At 45.8% G+C, this 24,303-nt stretch overlaps 1 protein-coding gene across 3 annotated transcripts in view; it reads right to left on the reverse strand.

Annotated features, from left to right (window-relative positions):
* Positions 1-24,303, reverse strand: part of MB21D2 (Mab-21 domain containing 2) — a 108,194-nt gene that overhangs the window by 41,905 nt on the left and 41,986 nt on the right. The window contains exon 1 of one of the 3 annotated variants that reach the window (XM_072807857.1): positions 2,569-2,673. The exons of the other annotated variants lie outside the window; for them this stretch is intronic. The gene's annotated coding sequence lies outside the window, so the exon portion shown is untranslated. Of the gene's footprint in view, positions 1-2,568; positions 2,674-24,303 lie in introns of those variants that run through there. 3 annotated transcript variants of the gene reach the window in all.

The raw sequence follows: 24,303 nt of genomic DNA on the forward strand, positions 1-24,303 counted from the left end.
GAATTTGACTCAGAGTACTCAGCTCAAGAAGATGTCAATCTATGCGGAAAACAACTTATAACCACCCAGGAGTATGAAAGTATCTGAGAAAGCTCATTCCCAATTCTTTTACAAATCCCTTTCTTACTCCTCTCTTCCTCCCCAGTATTTTTGGACTCTTTAAAGAGATCCAAGAAATTCCACAATTTTGGGAAAATTCAGTGTGGTGAGACATGTAATATTTAAACCACCCCATGGCTGCGACAGGGGAAAAAAAAAATGAAAAGCATGCCTATGCAGAGATATAGAAAAGTGCTTGGAAAACAACATTGAAAACTTTTCCAGGCCTAAGGGGGGGGGGGGGGGGGGGGGCAGACAGACCTAAATCAAGAACTTTAAAAGAAGAAAAATTATCTTTTGCCCAGAAGTTAAAAATCCAAAGGAGAATTACTACTGGAATAAGTCTAAATGCCCCCCCACGGACATAAAAGATGATCATGAGAGGGAACACAAAAACTCGAGGCGGTCAAGTTTTAGAAGGCCACCTGCTGTGTTCCCCTTTCTGCAGAGAATAAAGGAAGAGTGACTAAAATTAGGAACACTTGTACTCATTCCCCACTTTGAAAGTCAACTCTGGGGGCCAGAGTTTTGTTCAAAATGAAAAAGAAAATCAAAGCTCCTTTAATTCAACCACCATAACTTTGTGTTCGAGGGTACAGTGAGGACTTTCCTTTTCCTTTTTCCCCTTTTTATTTCTCTTTTCTCCCCTCCCCCCAACCCCATCATCACACCAACCTCTCTGTGAACTGAGGCACAGTATCTAGGACAATTTATCAGAAGATATCCCAATTTAGATTATGGCTTCATCCCACCAAACCTAGGAACCCCAGAGTCTGTTCTCATTATGTTTGAAACAGATGAGCAAGGTTTTGTGGTAGCCAGTGTCTTGTCATGGACGGAGCCAGGCGAGACCTCCCCCGGAGGACCGAGAATGAAAAACCTGTTGAAACATGGTACTCATATGGGCCTCTTAATCTGCCCTACTCAGTAGAACAGTCAGATAAATCAGGGGCTTTGATTAAACAGCTGCTGAATAAATGAAAGCCCAGAAGATGAGGTTTCAGTTGATTAGGACAACCTCTTAGAAATAACTTCCTATCCTGGAATTGCTTCATACAAACACTTCCCTGCATCGTCGGGTGCCACCACGCTGTTCCTCTTAATTATCACCAAAGCTGATAGATAAGAAGCAGGTTGTAGCCAATATTTTACAGAAGTCAAAATCAGCAAATCATTTGTAAAATGCAAAAAACCTAAGTTTTAGATCAGAAAGACCCAGGAGTGAATTCACAAACTATCATATAGTACCTGATTGACTTAGATTAAGCCAAGACACTCTGGGCCTTGGTTTCCTGCTTCCATTTTAATTAATTAGTTTTTTAAAAGCCCAACAGGTTACTGTGAAAACAAAATAAGCATCTCCATGAAAAAGCACGTTGAAGTATCTGAGCAATGGCAGTGAATGAGACCACTCTCTGGTCTCTAACAGTCCCCAGGCCAGCTGGAGAAACACTATCAACAGGCAAAAAGGCAAGGCAGGTGTGGTAGCCAACCTCCAAGGTGGCTCCCAATGACCTCACCTTCTGTCAGTCACATTTTCGAGTGGTCATCTTCCATGATGTACCAAGGTTGGCCAGTGTACCCAACAGATGTGCCGGTTTTTATTTCCAAGATTAGGTTACAAAAGGCATTACAGCTTCCATCTTAGTGTCTCTGACCGCGCACTTTGGATAAGCCAGCTGCCATGTCATTGAGCAGCCCTGTGGTGAGGACCAAGTGGAGAAGGACTGAGGCCTCTCGCCAAGAGCCTCTTCTTGAGTGAGCCTGGAAGTGGATCCTCCACCCCCAGCCAACACCTCAGATGGCTGCGGTTCTGAGCAACAGCCTGACGACAATCTCCTGAGAAATCCTGAGCCACAACCACCTACCGCCTCAGCCACTTCCGGCCTCTTGACCTTCAGAAATTATGAGAGACAATATACGTTTGTTGCTCTAAATCGTGGAGTAATCTGTTACACGGCACCACATAACGCGTACATGAGGCCACAGAGAGAGTTGCAAGGTTTGGAAGAGGAAGAGATCCCTAAAGGCTGGGGGTTCAAGGGAGGATGAGTATGCGAGAGGTGGGGGAGTGGCAACACGCTGCGGATGCAAGGGAACCAGACAGAGGGGCAGAGAAGTATCAGAGGAGTTCAGCAGGTACCGTCAAGAGGGGCTGGGACGCCAGGCCGAGGGTCATCTTCTCATTCAGGCAACGGGGAGCAATGAGGATCTCTGAGCATGGGGATGACTAGGCAGGAAGTAGGGCTGGTGGGCACGTACAGGATGGATTAGCTGTGTACAACCAGGAAACCAAACAGAGCCTTTTGTAATGACCCAGGGGAGCAACCAAAGAGCAGAACCAGAGTGTGGCCGAAGCAGGAACGGACAGAAGAGATGAACGAGAGGTACATCGCGAACACTGGTCTAGCCTGTCCATGCTGGCCTCCCCTGGCCGCCTGCTGGGGCCTGACGTTTCTGAATACTCACTCGGTCATTTAATCTGCGTGCATGGCTAGCTCCACGCCTGAGGACACAGCTACCACGGGACACATACTTCAGTCAAAGCACCACCATTCATGTATAGAACTTGCTGTTCTGGCACACAATACATTGCCTGCAAAATTAATGCCATAAATATCACAGACATCATAGACACAGAATTAGCGTAAATGGGTAAGATTTGTTTTCTCTTAAATCACCTCAACCTGAAGAACCGACTCCCAATTACACTGTTATCTTTAATAAAATAAAGTTAAATGCTAATAAAAGAGGACCCACTGTGGGAGTGATACACAGGAAATTCAAAAACAATCTTTCACGACAGTGGCAGGTCTGAGGAGGAAAGCACTGAGAAACGATATTGGTATCATCAATCTTGTCCGGTCATCCTATGTAATAGGAGAAAAATCATCAAGATGCCAGTGGAGATTCAAAGAACATTTAGATTGTGGGATCTCTGGGATCTCAGGGGAGTGGATGCTATCTGATTAATTGGAGGCTTTGAAGCTGCTGCTCATGTTGGGTGCAGTTAGGGCCATTCTCATGAAACGGACAAAAGGGCCCCACTCAACAGCAGACAGAACCGTATGGGACCAGAGACAAGGAGGCCACTGGGGTGGAAAGGGCACACCCTTTCCACAAGGGTGTGGATGCACAAGGCTAGTGCCCACCTGGCTTAGCATGCACGGAGGGTCGTTGAGCTCACACTCATCTCATAGCTAGAGAAACTGAGGCTGTTCTGGCCCAGGTCACAGAGGCTGGAGAGAAGATCAGAACTAGTATCCTGGTTTCTCTAACTCCCAGCCCCGCACTCCTGTTTCACTCGATTTCATGGTGTAAAGGAGGAAGAAGACAGAGGAAGATCCTTCCAAAGAGTCTCCAGTGAATGCACTAGGCTCTGAGACTTACTGATCTCAGCAGAAACAAAACCTGAGCCCAAATTCGAGTCAACAAACGCTGAGCCCCTACTACACACCCAGCAGTCTGCGAGGTCCTGTCCAGTAGAGGCAGAAAATGTCACAGCAGACTAACCCCCGGCTGACCGTTGAGGGGGAAGGGGATGCAGATGTAGTGGAGCAGGTGACATTCAAAGGGCAGTTGGCGTCCTGACAACAAGGCAGTGGCAAAGGCCATCCACCAGGCCTGGAAGGCTGGTTCTGTGGTGGCTGAGATGGAGAGTCCTGGGAGACCAGGAGCAAAGGGAGGCTCCAGCCCCATCGCAGAGGCTTGGAACTCCAAAAGAAGTTTGAACCTTACCTCATAGACAAAGGGGGAAAACATGAATGCTTTTAATAAGGGGGTAACGTGATCAGCCCTGGCCAAAAGGTGGCTCAACCAGCCACATCTGCAGCTTGCCCAGAGGATTGTCTGCCATCAAGTTAGTCCTTTTGGTGGAACCATAAAAGACAAATCCTGAAAGCAAGCTCCTTCCTGTCTCCGGCATGTCAGGAGAAGAACGCTGATCAGTCTCCCCCTGAGGGAAAGGTGCTAAGAACCCTGCTTGAGTAACCCGTGCCTCTGTGACCTGGCTGGCTGTGATGAAACAGGACCATCATCACAGCTGATTGGGGGCCAGCTCCGCAAAGCCACCCGGTGTTGGCACCACAGAGATGCGTCCTTTTCGATTCAAAAGCAATCGAGGTAGGGACATTTGCTCATGAAAATTGGATTTTGTTAAATTCACAGAACTATAAACATCTCTCTGCTTGGGTAACGTTGAAATCTGTCAAAGAAAATGTGTGCAGCATGTACATATAAACTAGAGCTGGTGAGGAAAGAAAGTGCTCCGAACACTGGAACGGAACACCTGTATTCCCACCCCGGATCTGCCGCTTACCAGCTCCATAAACTGCAGGTTACTTTGCTTTCCTGAGCTTCGGTTTCCCCATCGATACCACCTTCCTTGTCCACCTGTCAAGAAGACTACCAGAGAGGGAGGGGTGCCTACACGGTCCCCAGCCCAGGCTCGTAGGCAACCGTGGATGGCCTCCCTCCAAGTGTATCAGACAAGGAGCCTCCTGGCACTTGCTCCCCTCCCCATGCGCATACGGAGTCCAAACTGCCAGACTTGGGCCAGAGCTCCTGTGCTCCTGGCTCCTTTCATACCATGTTCACTTCATCTGCTGATTACAAAATATGTTCTTCTGGTCCAGAGTTTGGTGTCTGCTCAATCCACTTCCTTCTAGTTCAGCTCCCCTTGGACAGAAACCCACATCAAACCATCTGAATGGGTCCCTGCCCATGCAGCCAGCCCGAGGAGACACACCATACAGCCAGGCCCCCTCATTTACCTTGTCCCTGCCTCTGCGGTGATGTGGCCTGGAGACCCAATGTCCATCAACGTTCAAATTTATTTTTATTTTACTTGCAACCTCTTAGGAGACAAGGAGTTTCATCAACTATTCTCCCTGCAGTCCTCCTCACCTTCCCCTTTCTTTTCCTTCCCTTTCACAGACTGACTCACGGGTAAATTAGCAGATGATACCACATAGCTACTGTGATGTCAAAGCTTCAAATGCAATCCAAAAACGCAGGTGAGAGAGATAAACAAAATGGCACCACCCACTTCTGTTTACAAGCAGATCTCCCCTGTTGTTTCTATCCTCTGGCAAATGGAGCCAACAAGACCTACTGAGAGAGATTAGGTGGAGGCCTAAGACACCCCTATGACAGTGCTCCGAAATTCCAACAGGTTGGGAACTCCAGAGGGAGAGGAGATGCTTTGACACCCTTCTCAATATAACCCCTTCCCAGCATCAACTCCCATGACCTGAGTCCAGCCTGTTCTTTCACAAGGACACCATTCACACACCACATTTTGCCTGAAAAAGAGAAACCTGAATAAGCAAAAAGCCTCCCTTTGATCTCTAGTCTACTTCTGAACCTCCCATCTCTCAACCAGGAGGCTGGCAGCCTCTCCCCTTATTTCCTCCAAAGGAATGGCAACAAGACTAAAAGCTCTGGCCCATCAGGTCCCACTTGGAACTTTTACAATTGGTGATTAACAGCCTCTTAAATAAGCGTGATCCTCTACTCACTACAGACTTGGCTGCTAAGTCAATCGGATTCAAAATTAAAAGAAACACATGTATTCATTGTTCCATTTCCTTGGGAAGCTCAAATGTTGCAGCAGAGTAAGTGATGGAGAAGCCTAAAGAATGTGAGAGGATTATAGGGTGACCGGCACACATTCTTCCAATGACATAATTTACTGAGTAAGGTTTTCTCCTTTTGTATTTCAGAGCCAGGGAAAAAGAAACTCCAACCACTTTCATCAGTTAGGAGTTGCAGGAAGAATAATGTGCCATCCCTAACTCGGGCGAGTTGTCCTGGCCTCCAAAAAGGCTCTCTCGTCACAAGACCAAGTCACTTATTGGTGATCTTCGTAGTGAAGACCATCTTGTGTCTAGGATCGCAACTGCCATTTACAGCACATTTCCTCTCCACCCCTTGATTTGAGGGGTGTCCTCATCTACACTCCAGTCATAAATGGCCACCACAAGGCAGAAAGGTCGCAAAGGTGAGGAAAGTCTTGTCCTCGTTGGCCCATAATTCACATCCCAACTGTTTCTCTACCCTGCCAGCCTGATCATCTCTGCCATCCCCCCCAAGACCTCATGGGAAGGAGGTTCAAATTTCACACTGCCCACTCACTTTGTCCTCTCCACCAGACTTTGAACAAGTAGCACTAAAGAGTCCACATTCATTTTACTGTCTAAAATAATGCCTTTGGCCAAATCACGATGAAGATCTCAATGGATACCCAACCTTCAACTGTCTGGATTATACCGTAATCACAGCCATCACCTAATTCTATCAGTTATATTATAAATACAACATATCTTTGTAATTCAGAAGTCTTTCTCCCATGCACATTTGATAAACCTATACTAAGAGTAATAGAAGCAATAGTAGAAACATAAAGAATAGCATTTATTAAGTACTTAATAGATGCCAGGCTGAGAGTACTTGATACATATTATTTCAGTAAATTTTCATAATAATCCTATGACATAGGCTGTTTTGGCATTTCTTTTGTTTCATTTTGTTTTATATCTCATCCTGGTACACTGCTCCTTTCTTCCCCTCCCCCCGCCCCCGCTGCCATGCCACAAACCACTTGGTTGGGTCAATGTGCTCACGTGCATAAGTCCATACCATGGATCCCCCTCCCGCCCGCCCACACTATTACCTCTGATGGAACTCAGAGATTTGGGACCCCACACAAATCTCTTTCTATAGGAAACACACCAGAAATACCCTGAACAAAAAGGCCATGCAGTTTCATTTAGAATGAGAGAAATAGCCATCATCTGGCCAAGCTGCATTCTGATACTGCTGGAAAGAGCTCCCTAAAATAACAAAACCAGGGACCACCTATTATTCTGGCTCCACATATCGTAACTTTTTAGTCTGTGTCTTCTTAAGACTTAACCATTGTTACTTTTCTATCACACCTGTGTCAAGATGAAAGAGTGTGGCACAAGCACAGGCAAGTGTGTGCATGGGCACCCTGATTCCTGCAAACACTTTTATTAAATGCCAATTAATTTAAGAGCCCCCACGGGATCTGGTCTCAGGGTTCCCTGAACCTTTTTATTTGGATGTAACAATTACAGCCCGGATGGAGAAGACCACCACATGGAGGCAGATGCTCCAGAAATACCCTGGAAGGAGCCATTCCTGAATCTTCATAGTCTCAGGGTCACAGAGCTGGAAGAAACCGAAGTATTTATTGGTCCCCAAGATACTCACACAATTATTTGTCAGAACAAGATCCAGATGGTTGGGTCTCTGAGAACCAATATTACTTTGCTGATTAAGTGTTGAAAATCAAGTTATAATCAGGTAAAGTCACAGGTTCTCCATGTAACTAGAGATTAAGAAACATAAGGTCTGTCAGACAAAATCTTTTGGGATGTGCTTAACAAACAAGACCTTGCTCCTTCCCCGGAGATAACCAGAAACACTAAAAAGAACACGGGCTTTTGAGTAGATTAGAACCAGGTCCAAATCTTGGCTCTGTCACTAACTCTCACTTAAGGATAATAAGACTAGTGTCTCTCAAAGGCTAATTTTCTTCATTATAAGACAGGAATAAGATCAACTCACCTAAAGAGATGGATTAAACAAGACAGTATGTCACAGGACTGTTCCTGATCCACAGCAGCAACTTAATCTCCCTTCATTTTTAGGTTATAACAATGGTTATGGGTTAGAAAACCACTCCCCGTATTGCCCCCAAATCAAAGCTCTTGCAGGACGGGCAACTCTCAATTCAACACAGCAGACCAGTCGCCCATACTTTTTACAAACTCAGTAACCCTAGCAACTCAGCCAGCACTTTCCTTTAACTACAATATCCCAGAGTTGTTTGCAGAGCACTTTCCCCAGGAACCCAGAAGTAGAAATGATCATCGGGACGCTATATGAAAAATGTAAACACTTGTATTCATTTTACACTGGGATAAAATATTCTGGCCAATAAGGTCAGGTAAAACGGACACAAATGAAAGTTCCATCAACAAAGTTCGAACAGAAACTCCATTCGGGCTTTGCTTCAAAGTCCTGAACACTCTCAAAAATAAAATATGACCAACCAAAGTGTATTTATGTCTACAGCTGTAACATTAACATTAGTGGCAGCTTGTTTACATTTATCGGCCAAGAAATGCTCTTCCATCTGGTCACATACCCAGCATAACACACATATTTCAAATATATTCAAATATTTCCTGTGTGAAAACAGAGGTTATTTCATGTAGACAAATTTGGAAGAAGTCAAGTGCTAAATATGCTGCAAAGAGCCTGCTTAACCCACAGAAACTGACATTTTCCTTTCAGTCTGCCAGTTAAATGCCTACTCTGCTTTTTAATTCATTCGCCCACCTCTACAAACATTTGCATTGACATTTTGCCAAGGAGCTATCCCACAAATCTCTAATGGGTAGGGGAGAAGGGAGTACAACAAATGTAACATGAATTTCAAATACTGGAGGCATCTTTGAAAATTTCTGGCCCAGAGAAAGCCCCACATTAAGCCAGACAAAATAAGTGACATCAGTACTTTTATATGTTTATGCTACATGAGGGTGTCCATTCATAGAGTAGATAATGGGACTCCCAATGCAGTAAGTTGGGATTGTGTAAAAGATCCGGTATTTTGCAGCCTGGAAGTACACTTTTGAATACATATTACTAGCCTGAAGAAAACCTTGTGAAATGGAATAAATCAACCTATTGCGATTTAATACATCAGCATCCAGGTGCAATGTGCTACATACGTATATCTGTATTTCTTAAAGTGCATGCTTAATGTATGGAAATGATTCAGTAGTACTGATTGCTAAGTCTTACAATACAGCAAATAAAACCCAAAGCCTGGTCATACACAGCCAGCAGCAGGAAAACATATCCACCATGACCATGGTGTGGCAAGGCTTCTACTGGAGAAGGTAGTCACTTCCTGGATGCCTGGGTGGCTCAGTAGTTGAGCGTCTGCTTTCAGCTCAGGTTGTGATCCCGGAGTCCTGGGATCAAGTCCTGCATCAGGCTCCCAGCAAGGAAGCCTGCTTCTCCGTCTATTTCTCTGCCTCTATGTGTGTCTCTCATGAATAAATAAAATCTTAAAAAAAGAAAAAAAAAAAAAAAAAAAGAAGGTAGTACTTCCTCTTGGAGGCTCTGATTGACCACAGGCAAGAAAAGAAATGTATTTGGAGGGTCCATGAGAGTCTACCAGAGAACTCTAGAATTCCTCCCATTCTGTATCTACCATAGGCATGATTTTTAATTTTTTGAGTAATCTATCTACTCAAAGAAGCGTACTTAGATATTACAGATTCAATACCATTGTAAGATTCTAAATGCTGCAGCCAGGGGGATGATGTTAAAGCTCATGCACAAATGTGTCACTCCTCTGTTCAGTCCTGAAACGCTGCCTTTTCATTCAGAGGGAAAGCTGGAGTCCCCCCAGGGGCAGAGGGGTCATAAGCCCTGCTCCTAGTACTTCCCATCCGTGCTCACATTGCTATACTCGCCTCCCTGCTGTTCTGTGAACGTCTCCAAATTCCGCCCTGGGTGGAAGACTTCCTCTGGTGTTCCCAAAGCTCATCTTTAACCATCTACAAGTTTTTGCTTCAACCTCACCTTCTTATTCTACTTAACATTTCAACCTCCTCCCATCCCCTTTGCTCTGTTTCTTTTAACAATACTTAATGTGCTAATATATAAAAAACAAAATGACAATTTATTATCATGCCCATTGTTTACTGTCCGCTTCCCCAGACAGGATGCCTAAGTTCCCAAGGAGAGGGAGTTCTTATCCATTTTTTTTCAATGATGTGCATCTCAAGTGTCTCGAATACTTCTGGGCACATGGTAGGGCCTCAAATATTTGTTGGCTGAATAACTGGATTGCCAGGGACAAAAGTATTCTATCACAGAACAACACCTAAAGGGCTCCACTGAAGCAAGGACTAGCCTGGAGATTCCTGTTTCCCAGACATTCACTCTGTAAAGCCATCGGCAAGGACCTGGATAGTGATGTCCCAGCCAGCTGCTGGACAGAAGCTCGAGCAGAGTAACAGAAATACGGATGGTCTTGGGCAAGACATAAACTGCTCAAAAAGCCAGGATGGTATCACTGCAGGTTTCCACACCCCTCAAGGCATGGACTTGGACTGTATGGACTCTTCAATTTGACCTTCCAGGCTCCCAAATCTGGCACCCTCCCATGTATCCCTCATTCATGCCATCACTCATCACACCTGTGATAAGCTGGATAGGACCCTATGCCCTCCCTGTACATACTCCTCTACATTCCAGCAAAAAGGAGCTGCTTGCTATCGAGTTCCTGCCTGCCCAGCCCCACCCAGGTACACATACTGTCTGAAAACTCCTGGCCTCAGGCTCCGCCCCACCCACCACCTAAATCAGCCATGAGCAAACCTGGCAGTGAACTGAGCGCCCCACCCCATCTCCATATGGCCTAAGCACTTTTGCTGGCCTCAATCCACTGTGTACCATAATCCAAAGGGCGCGTAGGAATGGTTCAGAGCACAGCACATATTGTATCAGCCACCCTAAACCACGGGCCACCCCCAAATCTGAGCTACTAACCCCCATGATAAAGACCTGGGTAACTTTCTCCCATGTTGATAATCATCTTAAATATGTCTTATGTCCTCTAACTTGTAAGGGGGTCGGGGGGCTGTAGATTATGTTGTGGTTAAGAGCACGAAACTAGTTACACCAAGCCTTCTCTGCCAAATATTTATTAGCTGTGTGGCCTATCTGTGCCTGTTTCCTTTGGTATAAAATGGTGATTATAACTATACTTCTAAACCAAGTAGGGACGCCTGGGTGGCTCAGCGGTTGAACGTCTGCCTTAGGCTCAGGGCATGATCCCGGGGTCCTGGGATTGAGTCCCACATCGGGCTCCCTCCATGGAGCCTGCTTCGCCCTCTGCCTCTCCCTCTCTGTGTCTCTCATGAATAAATAAAATCTTTAAAAAAATAAAAAATAAATAAACCAAGTAGGTTTGATGTGACGACAAATGATTTTAAAAAGATAAAGCTCATGGAACAGTAAGTATAGAAAACATTCAAAGATATTACTCAAGATTTTACTCCAATAAAAAAAAAATGTGATTATTCACACGATGGAATATTATTTGGCTATGAAAAGGAGCAAAGTATTATACAGCCCACAACATGGTTGAACCTTGAAAGCATTACGCTAAGCGAAAGGCCAGGTATTACATAATTCCATTTATATGGAATGTCTCAAATAGACAAATATACGGATTCAGAAGGCAGATTAGTGAATGTCAGAGGGGGTCAGGGAAAAGGAACAGAAAGTGACTGCTAGTGGGATAGGCTCTGTTCCTGATGTGATGAAAATGTTCTGGAATCAGATCATGCTGATCACTGCACAACTTTGTGGATATACTAAAACCACAATATTGCACATACTTTAAAAAAAATGATATCGTTCCTCTTTTTTCTCTCCCAGAGCTACTTCTAGGACTGTATCCAAGTCTTATCACTGTATCCCCCAAAGTCCCCAACAGAAAGACGAGTTAAATGTCAAAGAGACTAAGTAGCCAATGACAAATGCGGAGCCAAAATTTTCTAGGAAATATCAACAAAGACTGGAACAACCGAGCAGCTGTGAGGAATGATTGGCCAACTTGGGCAAAGTTTCATCCCCCAGGCATTTGGAGTAGCGCCAGCACAGGCTCATTCCCTGTGGCTGAGGGTCAAATGCAGGTTCTGCCAACAGGGGAAATGATCAAACAACAGAACTTGGACAAACCAGCGCAGGAGGAGAAAAGAGGGAGGGGAGCATGTCCTGTCCCTTTCTGCTGAGTGCGTAACCAGAGATGGCAGTTGGAATGCACAGCAACAGTGTCCAACACGCGGCAGGATTTATAGTCTCCCTTTAATCTGTGTAATGGCTACAAAAATAAATGAACTAGAAAGGACACTTGTAAGGAGACAAAATACCACAGGAAACAAATAGGCCCATATTTCAAAGCAAGTGTTTCTTTGTCTGAGCTGGCAGGCAGTAAGGAATTCTTAAGGATATTCCAGCACTCAGCTGAACCATTCTTGCAGCCTGTTCCACATATATATATATCTACGAAGGTCATTTTCTTAGAAAGTTCTAAAAAAGGGAAAAACAGAAGGGGAAGTGAAGGATTACTTCAAATAGGAAGAGGAAACAGTCTCCTCATTTTATGATGGAGAGGAAAAAAAAAAAGTTCTTTCGTGGATTTCCTAGAATCCAAAGGCTGTAAACATAGGAAACTGAAAACAATCAGAACAAAAGAAAATGCCCCAGCGTGGCTGACATAATCAGAGATGGATAAAGAAGCAGGTGAAGCCCAGTTGTCCAGCAAATCCTCAAACCATGTCTTAGAATCTTCAGAACTAAGTCCCCACCACAGACCCTCTGCATCATCTTTGCAAGGTCACTTGAATCACAATTCCCCTGATTCTCTGCCTGCAGCACTTTTTAAAAAAAAATTATTTATTTATTCATGAGACACACAGAGAGAGAGGCAGAGACAAAGGCAGAGGGAGAAGCAGGCTCCATGCAGGGAGCCCGAAGTGGGACTCGATCCCAGAACCCCGGGATCACACCCTGAGCCAAAGGCAGGTGCTCAACCACTGAGCCTCCCAGGCGTCCTTGCCTGTAGCACTCCAAACTACATCTCCAAATTACCCTGGGTTGGCCTGTTTCTACTTTCATGATCACCTGGAAATCCAGATCCTTCAAAGTGCTTTTAAACCATCTTATCACCTTTGATTTCTCTCAGCTACTTTTCTTCCCCATCAACAATGCCCTGAGTCCCGTCCTCATCATCTCTCTCCCACTGAGACCGTTTCAATTGCTCTTGATGAAGTTTAGCAAAGACTCTGCTCCATCCTCCACACAGCCCAGCATTATACATGAACGAACAAATGAACGAACGAACGAATGAATGAGGCCTAAATTCCTTAGACTGGACTTGAAGATCAGTCATCCCGCCAGCCACGTCAGCCTTCCAGGCTCTTCTTCCCCTTCAGGCCACTTCACTCCACAGCCCCACACTGTCCCGCAGCCACTCTAGACCGCGATGACCCTCAAGGAACCCAATCTTCCTCTCTTTGCGGGGCACATTTGTGACAAGCAGTTTTTCACACCAAGGTAGGGTTTAATGCCACGTGGCTTTGATTATTTGACATTCAATACAATCTCAGTTCAGCACAAAGGTAACCACCACTTCTCAACAATGCCTCTCTGGATACCTACGGTGGGCCAAAGTAGAGACTGTAACAATAGTGTCAGGGTTACAGGCCAAGTGTCACTCAGTAAGTGCACACCAAACATAGAAATGAAATGACGCCAATAGAAAAAGAATGCCTGCAAATATTTATTCTGCACTATGCTAAATATTCCACATACATGTCTGTGGTGGTGTTTTTTTTTTTTTTTTTTAAGCTCTTTCATGATCTTTGAGGTAGGTAGTATCCTCTCCGTAGTACAAATAAGGAAACTGAGGTTCAAGTTTCTGAGACCACAGGGTAAAAATGTAGCAGCGCCAAGAATCTATAGTAGGTCTGTTAACTCCAGAACCCATTCCTTTCAATATTAGCCTCTTTTTCCTCCCTCCCTCCTCCTTTTCCAAGTCGTTCCATTTCATGGTTGGACAGTGGAGCTTCAGAGAAGTTGTAAAAAGAGATCTACCTGCCGTAGTGTTTCCAGTGCTCAGAAAAGAGGAAAGGAGGGGAGATTCCAGCTGCCCTGGGGAAGGGCTGCCCCCACCGCATCTTATCAGAGGTCAAGCTGGAACATCCCCCATTGGCACAGGCTCTTACACTAGCACTGGAGCCTCCACAGTTGGGACTAAAAGCCACCTCCAATCCTTTTTGACCGTGTGAACTCGGGCAGATACTGTTAGCACGGTGAGCCTCAGTTTCTTCACAGGTGAATGAGACTCACAATGTGCCTCAGTTTCCTCACAGCTGAATGAGACTAACAATGCGCCTCAGTTTCCTCACAGCTGAATGAGACTCAAAATGTCTCCCCTGCAGGAACAATGAGGCAACAGAGAGGAATCCGAACTCCAAGCACCATGAGGACAGAGACCCACATGATTTCTCCAATAGCTCTACCCCAGCCCCTGGAGTTGCACTTGGCATGTTTCGTGAAGTCTGGAACATGGTTTCCTGGGTGTTTCTCTTGTTCACTGATAACCTGCTGCCTACTTGTGATCTAAATGCAGGAAGAGACTTAAAAAGGAAACATCTTAATCATGATGATGATGTCATGGCTATCATCATCATTAACACCATCCTAAGGCACAAAGAAAAATACTAAGCCAAAAAAAATGTTAAGAACCATAAGCTACAGCGGCCAGACAAGAAACAGAAAATACTTGCATTTCCCATGGCTGCATTTTTTTTTTTTTTTTAACCATGGAAGAGATTTAAAGGTTGGGGGAGAGAAAGGCAAAAATAAATATGAATAAATAGATTAAGAAACCTAACTGATACCCTAAATGTGTAATCAGAAAGAACAGGCCTTGGAATATAAATTGAAAGATCTGCTCAGAGAGAGCCAATTTAAGGCCCAAATTGAACAGCCTCAGCAATTTGTGGGAGAAGAGATATTTTGAAATGGCATCATGCAGGAACAAAGAACAAAAGCATTTTTATCTGGCTCCCAAACAATTAAATGCACCTGCCAATTCCATGTGGAAGACGGGCTTTAAAGAACTGCCGTTGAGTCGGGGGAGCATTCAAAGTCAGTCGGAATTCATTAGCTGCCAGAGGAGAAGCAGCTCCAGATTTCCGAACAGGCGTCTCCAGCCCAGGCCAGAAGGAGCCCAAGGCAGTCTGGGGCTGCTGAAGACTCAAAGGGAAACCACTCTTTTATTATCCGTCCAACATGCACAGCTTGCCAGCTTCTGGACCAGCATCTCTTCTCGCAGGCATCCCTGGTCCACATTTACGTAACCCCCGCGGAATGACAAAAATGAGGCTGAAGAGGAAGAAGCCCTGGCTGCAGGTGGAGAAGGCATCTGATGAACTCTCATTCAGCCTCCCATGCAGACAGAGGAGGAAGATCCTCCCCTCTCCGACCATTTCCCCAGCTGTGACGTGGGAAAACGTGGGAATTCTTATACCAGGAACTCGGCTCCCGAGTCCATGGGTAAGGCAAAAATCACATATGCTAAGAGCAGCCCTGGAAGTCCCTAAAATCAACCAAAAGGAAGGGTCCACATGATTTAATGCATATAGCATAAAAGGCACATGGGACTTGAGACCAAGGAGATAACAGACCTATGTTTCCATCCCCACCTCCCGCCCCTGAGGACACCGTCTCAGTGTCCAGGCCTTAGTAAAAAGCTCCTTTGGTTAGGTGATGGTTGATATTGCTGCATGCAGGTCAGTCACTGAAGGATATGCTTCATTTATTTAAAAAATCTCTCCTACTGGCCCACGATAGCCAGAAGTGCGCTCTCTCTCCTGTCTCTATTTTTTGCCAAGTCCTATTACTGCATTCCTGTAATTTAAAGGGCATAAAATATAACTCCGTATTATACATTCTGCCTCGATCACAGGGATGTTTGAAGATCAATCGTCCAGCAAAAGTGAAAGCACCATGAAAACAACAAAGTGCTTTACAAATATTATTATTTATCTGACATGTTGTGAACTTCCAGAGGACTCCTGGGAGAAGTATCTCCAGTATCTATCACAGGGCTGATCAGACTCTCCAGGCACTCAATAAATAATGGACAGATGCATGGAGCTATTAATTAACTAACCCTGAACACAGAGTCTGCTTCTGCAGGGGATACACGGGACAAGGGATGTTCCCAGGCTCGCCATGCGGGTGCCCACGATCTGGTGGGAGGGGACACTCTCCAGGACCCACAGTGCTGCAGAAAAAAACACATGCAGGTGCTACTGTAGGGTGCAGAGCACCCCATAAGCAGTAGAGCAGTCCGTGAGGTGGCTACATCAGCAAAGGGTCTTGCACACAATGCGACCTGAGCTAGGATTTCATATCAAGTGGAGGGACTCTGGAATGGGGAGAGTACTGAGGAGTCAGATACTCAACTCTCTTATTTTAAGGTTGAGGAAACCAAGCCTGGGGAAGGGGCCCTTGTATGCTGGGCTTACACAGCAACGGCAGCAACGTCATTAAAGCCCATGGACCTGGGGGGATCCCTGACCCCTCCTAGAACATGACACCCTACATAATACATCTTGCTTCAGTTTACGAGGAACAGCAGTGAAACAAGCCGAGTCAACAATAAAGTCTCGAGTGTCACTTAATAAGCACCAGGAGACAAAATGCTGGGCGGCCTGGCAAGTGCGTGCCCAGCTTCCTTTCTCCTGCATCCCCACTTGTTCCCATCCACATGAGAACTAGGAGAGTGCCAGAAGAAGGCGGAATGAGGGCAGTTGAGGAGGAACACAGCACTTCTGTCTTCAGATCCTAATGCAAACATGACCTTGTCAGGAAGGCCTCCCTCCTGGATCATTCTGCTTCCAGACCCACCCCCACATCTCCACTTTACCATCGGACATCTTATATATACATTCTCTCTCTCTCCCTTTCTCCTCCCTAAAAAGAATGGAAAGGCCATCGATAGCAATCTTTTTCTGTTTCTTCAGTGCTTCATCCACAGCATCAAGCTCAGAGCATAGCACATATTAGATATTCAATAAAATGTTTATTGAAAGCAATGAAAAATCAATGAATAAAAACAAATTGGGAGAAGCCTTTATGAAGCAGACACCACTGATGTCATCTTTAAGTGATGGATGGCATTCAGAAAAAACAGACACTGATGTGAAGCGGGGACCAGAGGAGAGATCACAGGTGGAGGGAACAGTGCTAACACCAGAGAGGAGCTCCTTTGTCTGAAATGTAAGATGTTAAAGAAAACTAAAGCGGTGATCATGCAGACCGGAGCCCCAAGCCTCCGGTAAAATGTATACAGATAATTCTGTATAAATAAGGGTGGAAGGGTAGTACCCAATCTCAGGAGGCTACTGTGGTGTCCCCAAACTCACATGGACCCTGTAAGAAAGCAATCCAGCTGGGGGGAGAGGGGGCGATGACTCCTGAAAATCCACGAAGACAGCACAGGCCTTCGAGCTGCTCTGTATGCACAAGGCCAAGTGGTTCTCTCCCTCTTTACTCTGCCTTGGCTCAGGGCTGACTAGCCCAGAAAGGCCAGCCAGGGTCTCTACAGCACTGCAGACGGTGCATTGTGTTTTTTTTCTTTTCTTAACCCCTATTTAGATTCGTGCCACAAAATTCCAGGCAGAGACTCATGGCGATCGAGAGAGGGCTTCTTTTCCCCCCTCTTCTTCTTCAGTTATTGTATTTGTTTATTTATTTATTTATTTATCTTTTAATAAATAAAATTGCAAAGACTGATCTGGGAAGCAAGTACATTTCAAAAGGAGAAAAGCCATTAGCATGCATAAAAAATCAAGGCAGTAGAATATTGATTGTGGCAATTTAGGAAAGCTGGCACAATGCACCTCTCCAATTCACAGGAAATTGAAAGAAAATAGAGTCCACGCTGCATATAGAAAATGGAGAGAACGTGGCCTCAGGACCGTGCACAGACCGCCTTGGCACAGTGCCCGCCCTGGGGCCAGCACTGCCAGGACGGACCAGCAGAAGCAGATGACATTCCCAAGGTCCGGGGCAACCTCTTCACCTCTGTCCCTGTTCCAGAGAGCAACTGCTCCCCACTGGTAATCCAGACACATCTGAAATAAATCCAGAGAGGCCAAAGAGGACCTCAATCCATGTTCCAGAAAGGGAGGTTTTTAAGTCTCAATTTTATTTCCCTTTCCTTTTTCTATGGACAAAAGCAGTTTGGCAAAAGGATGATTTCTCAAGTGCTGGAGTGGTTTAGATTGAAAGAGCCTCATCTTGGGGGGGGGGGGGGGGGGCACGCACACACCAAGTGACCATGGATACATCATTTGATTTCTTTGGGCCTCAGTTTCCCTTCCTGACTGCACCTTGGTGAAAATTACATGGATCCTATTATCTCATTTAATTCTAACAACTCTGTGAGTCGACACTATTATTAATCCTATTTTACAAAGCATTATTTTCCAAAATCACAAATAAGAGGTAAAACCAGGAGTGCAAATCTGTCTGACCCAGGCTCACATACTTAATCTAGACCCTGTACAGCCTTTAGGTTAACAGTGCCAAGTCCTTTCTGTTTCGAACATCTATGGTATTCATTTATTCAAATTCATCCAATGTAAATGTACATTCATTCCAAGAGAAAGGGTTGGGACCGCCGGAGTCTACTGGCCTCCAATGAGTAGCCAAGTGTCAGAGGAGGTCCCCACCCATCCACTGAACTATGTATGAAGAAGCAGTCCCCTGGAGTTACAGCTGGAGACCCTAACGCCTTTTCTATAGGTAGCACCAAATCATATCTAGGTTTTGTGCTGGTCAGCTGTCTGGGGATAGAGAAGCAGCACAGTGGTCTCTAATAAAGACTCATTTCTAGCGATGGTTGCTCCTTCTACCCTCCTGCAATGTGATCCCTGAAAACTCTGTGTGATACAGCTGTATCCACAGGCTGGGGCTACAGACCAGCACAGTAGGCCAAGTGCAATAGAGAAAAGTATAATCACATAAGGGCCAGGTCCTACTTTTGGGGTCAAAATGCTAATGGAGAGGAACAGGGCTTAGCAGCATCCTATGTGACCAAGGGTGGATCTTTCAAGGGCGTGCATTGGTAGCGAGTGTGAATTAACTGAAGCTACATGAACAGAAGTGGCTTCTCTGGGAGCAGATGTGTTGGCTCTGGCTCTGATCTGTGCTCACACTGCACGGGGAAGATTCTCATCTAGTTTCAGCCCCACACTGACAAAGAAGAAGTTCCATCAGAATGGTGGAAGCTTGGGAACAAAACTGTAACCTGGAGGAAGATTCGAAGAAATGGGAAATCTCAAGAGGAAAACCACTGGGGGGTAAGAGCATGATCTCTAGAAGCTGAAAGCTCTCCTTTCTCCCCCTAGAAGGAATAAGCACATATTCCTAATTGCAGAGGGACGGGCATGGCGGGCAGGTAGCGCTGGGCCTGATGAGAGGAAAAATTCACCCCAACACCGCCACCCACGTACAGAAAACCTGCCTCTGAAGGAAGTGACTCCCCTGTGCCAGAGAAGCTGAAACAGAAGCTTGACAATGGTCACCGGGAGCAGAGGCCGAACAGTTCAAGAGTCAAGATTCCACAATAAGAGCTTGGACTGCTGTTGTGGTTGAACTGTATTCTACAAAAAAAAGAAATGCTCAGTCCTACCTCCCCCAGCTCCCTCCCCTGTGAACGTGACCTTATGCGGAAACAGGGTTTTTGCAGATGTAATCAAGTGAACATCTTACTGAATTAGGGTGGGCCCTAAATCCCATACCTGATGTCCTTTAAAGTAGAGGGAAGTGTAGATCCAGGCCCGCACAGAGGGGAGGCAGACACAGAAGTGATGCAGCTAGAGGACGGTGAACGCCAAGGACTGTAGGCGAGCACCAGCAGCTAGAAAGAGGCAAGGAAAAGATTCTTCTTCGGAGCCTTCCGAGGGAGCACAGCCCTGCCAGCTCCTTGCTGTAAGACTTCTAGCCTCCAGAACTGTGAGGGAGGAAATTTTGTTTTCACCCATCCAATGTGTGATAGTGTGTTACCACAGCCCCAGGAAACTATGCATGTTCCAAGGCCCGAACCTAACACCCCGTCCGTGTCTTAGGCATGGAGAGTTGCTTTCCAAGTGGGAATTTGGATGGGGCATAAACATTTATTCTTGAATCAAAGGAATATTAAAAAACTAGTTTAGATATTTTTCTTCTCAACACACTCGTGCACTTATTAAACATTCACTGAGGCCTTAATATGTGGCAAAAATTCTGCTACGCCCTGAGAACACAGTGACAAGTGACAGGATTCCTGCCTTCAGAAAGCTTGCTGTCTACCTTCCACCGTAACTTGGCAGAGGTCTTCACGTTGGAGATGGGGGCTATAACAGAAGCATTTACAAACACAGAGGTAAGGAAAAGACAGGAATGGTCATCTGTGACAGTGGCAATCAGGGAAGACTTTTTGCAAAGGTTACATCTGCACTAGATCTTTAAAGTTTGTGTTCTGGTGAGTAAGATGGAAGCACTCTCTAGATGTGACCACCCATGTTTGAAGGCCTTGGACTAAGTCCCAGATATGGGTAGATAGATATAGGGTATAAGGAGGGATAAGAAATGAAACTCAAGGGGATCCCTGGGTGCCTCAGGGGTTCAGCGCCTGCCTTTGGCCCAGGGCGTGATCTTGGGGTCCCGGGATGGAGTCCCACATCGGGCTCCCTGGATGCAGCCTGCTTCTCCCTCTGCCTGTGTCTCTGCCTCTCTCTCTATGTCAATCATGGATAAACAAAATCTTTAAAAAAAAAAGAAAAGAAAAGAAAAGAAAAGAAATGACACTCAAGATGTAGAAGCATCTCCAGTTGCACACAGACTAGTCCAGAAAACCTCACAGGTGCTTGGACAGCACCAGCGCCAGTTTCAGAGAGTCCTCTTCAGTTCCTATCCTGACACCCAGAGCACCATGTTATTTTCATGTTTCATTTTGGAGTGATTAGACCACTACATTCCTTCCCAATTCTGGTTCTATACTCCCCCGCGTACAGCCTTAATGGGAATATCAAAACTGAAAATACTCACTGATGAAAAGCTAGACAGAAGACGCATCAGATGGTTTCCCCCACCCCCAACAGAGTTTTAATCCATTCATTCCTCCTCGCTCCAGCATATGGAGAAGGGAGCGGCAGAAATGAAGCTAACAGCTGCTTCCCAACAGTGGAGGAGCAAGAGAGGATGTCAGTGTGTCATACTTGACAGCTGGGAGCGTTCTCAGAACATAATTATATAACCTCTTGCGTACAGCGCTTCCCCCCTTCCAGAGCACTCTCACATGTCACTGGGTTTTATTCCTACAGCAGCTGCGGGAGCTGGCAGCGTGGATGAGGCCAGGGGGTGGCCCAGGGTTACATGAACTGCAAGTTAGAGGCTGACCCAGATTAGATCTCAGTTCCCGACCTTAGGAAGCCATTGCCTTCACGGTTTTGTGTATTATTCCTTTGAAGCATGTAAACGGGCTTCTGGGATTCTATATGGAGACAAGGATTCAGAGGCATGAGTGGAAATTACTCAAACACGAACAAAGATTCCACTAGAAGGGGAAAGAGAGTAAATGTACTTTCCTTCATCTACAAGTAGGAGGCACTTCCTGCACGTGATCAAAATAATCACAGCTTGGAATTTGGGGGTCTTAAATGAGTTGGGGGTAGAGGAGGGAGCGAAGCCGTGGGATGCATGCAGCTGTGATGGCACCCGAGGAGCAGACATGGCCTAGGGCCATCCAGCATAGGACCTCTGTCCAATATAACACTAGATTTGCCCTCTTTACAAAGCAAGGGCCTACAAGTGGCTGACACGCAGGCTAACAATGGAATCAACTCATCAGAAACTGAGAACTGAGCCAGTGACCCTAGTGACCTGCGAACTTTCCCTAAACATCATTCTATTAACCTAACCATTAATCTCCAGGGCTCAGAACTTCTCCCAAATGCTCAGGTAGAGAATGCAATGGCAAACTTTAAATACAGATTAAAACCATCATGTGCAAGTATAAGCAGGAACTATATTCTTCCTGAAATAAGCGAAAATGCTGCCGGCTTGGTCGCTTCACTTTGTGAGGATTAAAACACAAAAAAGATCATCAAGTGGACTGCATCTCATGGTTATATCTCTCTGATTAAGGGAATTAATGCAAGGAAATAAATGAGGGTTGCTTGCATTCAAATAATTTCCTTACCTCCTGCCCCCAAGCCCAATATGTATGCTTTGGGGATGTGTGTCTTGTGGCCAATCTACAAAGTCAAGGACACAGCACACCTCTGCGTGCAAGTGCATATGTATAACACCTGCACATACATACACACCAGATTCTGAACTATAATCTCCTTTGCCAGGTGTCCCAGATTGTAAATACACTCTAACTTAATTATCTTATACTTCTATGAAGACACTGCCTGCTTTGGAGGCATTTGGAGTGATCACATGAAATATAAGGAAATGAAGAACACTATGTCCTCACACCAGGTATAAGATAACTCACAAATGGAAGAAAGCTCCCATCCTCAGAAGACGGGAGTTCACTGATTTCCTGAGAAGTTGCTGAAACACCTGCACTACCATGTTCAACTAGTTCTCTCCTGCCTCACACCCCAAACAGGAGCCAGCAGGCCCCGTGTAAGGAAAGGCTGCAAACCTTCCCTCCTTCCAAAAGAGAAGGAATGGAGACCATTCGCCTTCCCTCTCATCTCCCGGAGTGCACGCACACACACCACACCCAGTGTGAAGCCGCAGGCCAGAAGGAGACAAGAAAGTCAGACACTACTGATATAATTAGATTCAGAAATGAATGACCTTCACACAGAAATCTGTCAGTGGTCCACTAGGTAATAGGAGGAGGGCGAAGGGAGGAAGAGGCAGCTCAGACAAGTAGCACGTTGAGTGTCATCTTTGCGAAGGGGAAACTCACCCTGCCCTGGGGTACCAGCACTCGTGGAGATGGCACAGAAGGTAGCAGAAGATGGTAACTGTGGGTATCCCGAATGGAGAGGGTATGAACTTTCATCTCAGTTGTTGTTTGTTTTCATTTTATTTCTGAAAAGAGGGCTTGGGGAAATTAGATCACTCATTGCTTCTCTGGGGGGTCTCAGGTAATCTCACCTGTGAATGGAAGAGGTCTTCTTCCCTGGAATCTAGACAGGCTCTTTGTCAGGTCAATGGAACACCATGGAAGTCACGCTGCGTAGATTTTCAGACCCAGGCCTTAAGTGCCTAGCGGCTTCCACTTCCTGTCACTTGGACCATTCTCTCTTGGATCCTTGATTTTCCATGTAAAATGTGACTTACACTGAGGCCCTCCTCTATGAGAAAGGCCACACTTACACTAGGCACACAGAAAGACCGGAGGGGTGGGGGGAGACTGGAAGGAGCGAGGGCAGAGAGCTGTCTGGCCAGCTCCCAGCTGAGGTACAGAAACCAGAGAGCGATTATCAGCCATCTCCTCGGTGCCCTGCCTGAATTCCTGACTCACAGAATCATCAAATATAAGAAGTTGTTATTTTAAGCTACTAGGTTTGGGGGACAGTTGTTATACAGCAGTCAGTAACTGAGACAGGGACCTGAAAAGACCTCTAGCTCCAACAACTCTGTGACCATGGCCTTCATGCATCCAGTGGCCTCCATTTCTTACTCCGTACTCACCAGAAGAGCCAAATTCTGAGGACAGTAGGACTGGGGTGCACGCTTATGTGGGACCTCCATTGTCTGGGTCTTCTGCAGTCATCCTCCCCATGGCCCAGTAACAAGACCTTCAAGAACCCCACTTGCCCACTCTGAGTACGTAAGAGAGATGTACCTACAACCCACTGCTTGGGGGTAATCTTACACCCCCATGTCCTTTGGCCTCAGATCTTTCTGATCACAGATACTGCTTCAGGGGTGGGTGATCGATTTACTCAGAGCCAATGAGGCTTCTGCCAAGAAGGCTGGAGAAGCAGCGCTTCCCCCTCCTGGACTTCAGAGAAAGGGCAGGTGGAACAAGAAGGCTGAAATTTCTCTGAAAACCGAGGCAACACAACAGCGAACGGCCATGAAAAGGAAAGAAACTAGGCCTGATTTGGACTGACAACATCATCTGACTCTTTTCATGTAGCCAGCCATCCTGGACTTTTCAAGGACACAAGTTACCAAATGTATATTCTGCTTAAGCAAGTTTGTGGCATTTTCTGGCACCGCACTGCTGCTGAAATTCCTAACCACTGGCTAATGGAGAAAAGGATATCACCAGCGCTTGCCTTCCGCCTTTCCTAGCCAATCAGGCGTCAGTGGCAAAGAGAGAAGTCAACTAAGGGGCACTAGTGGGGGACTTAGGAGCAAAATTTTTAAACACATCAGGGCTCCATTTTCGGGGCTTTAAAATGAAAAGATGGGACTGAGCCATTTCCAGGGAAGGAAAGATCCTGATGTCCCTAGGATTCGGTGGCTGCAGCTTTTCCCGGCTATTCCTCGCCACATAGAATGATGAAAAACTGGAGGTAATCAAGTGGACTGGTTATCAGTGGCTAG

Source organism: Canis lupus, chromosome 31 (genome assembly GCF_048164855.1).
Source record: "Canis lupus baileyi chromosome 31, mCanLup2.hap1, whole genome shotgun sequence".
Lineage (NCBI taxonomy): Eukaryota > Metazoa > Chordata > Mammalia > Carnivora > Canidae > Canis > Canis lupus.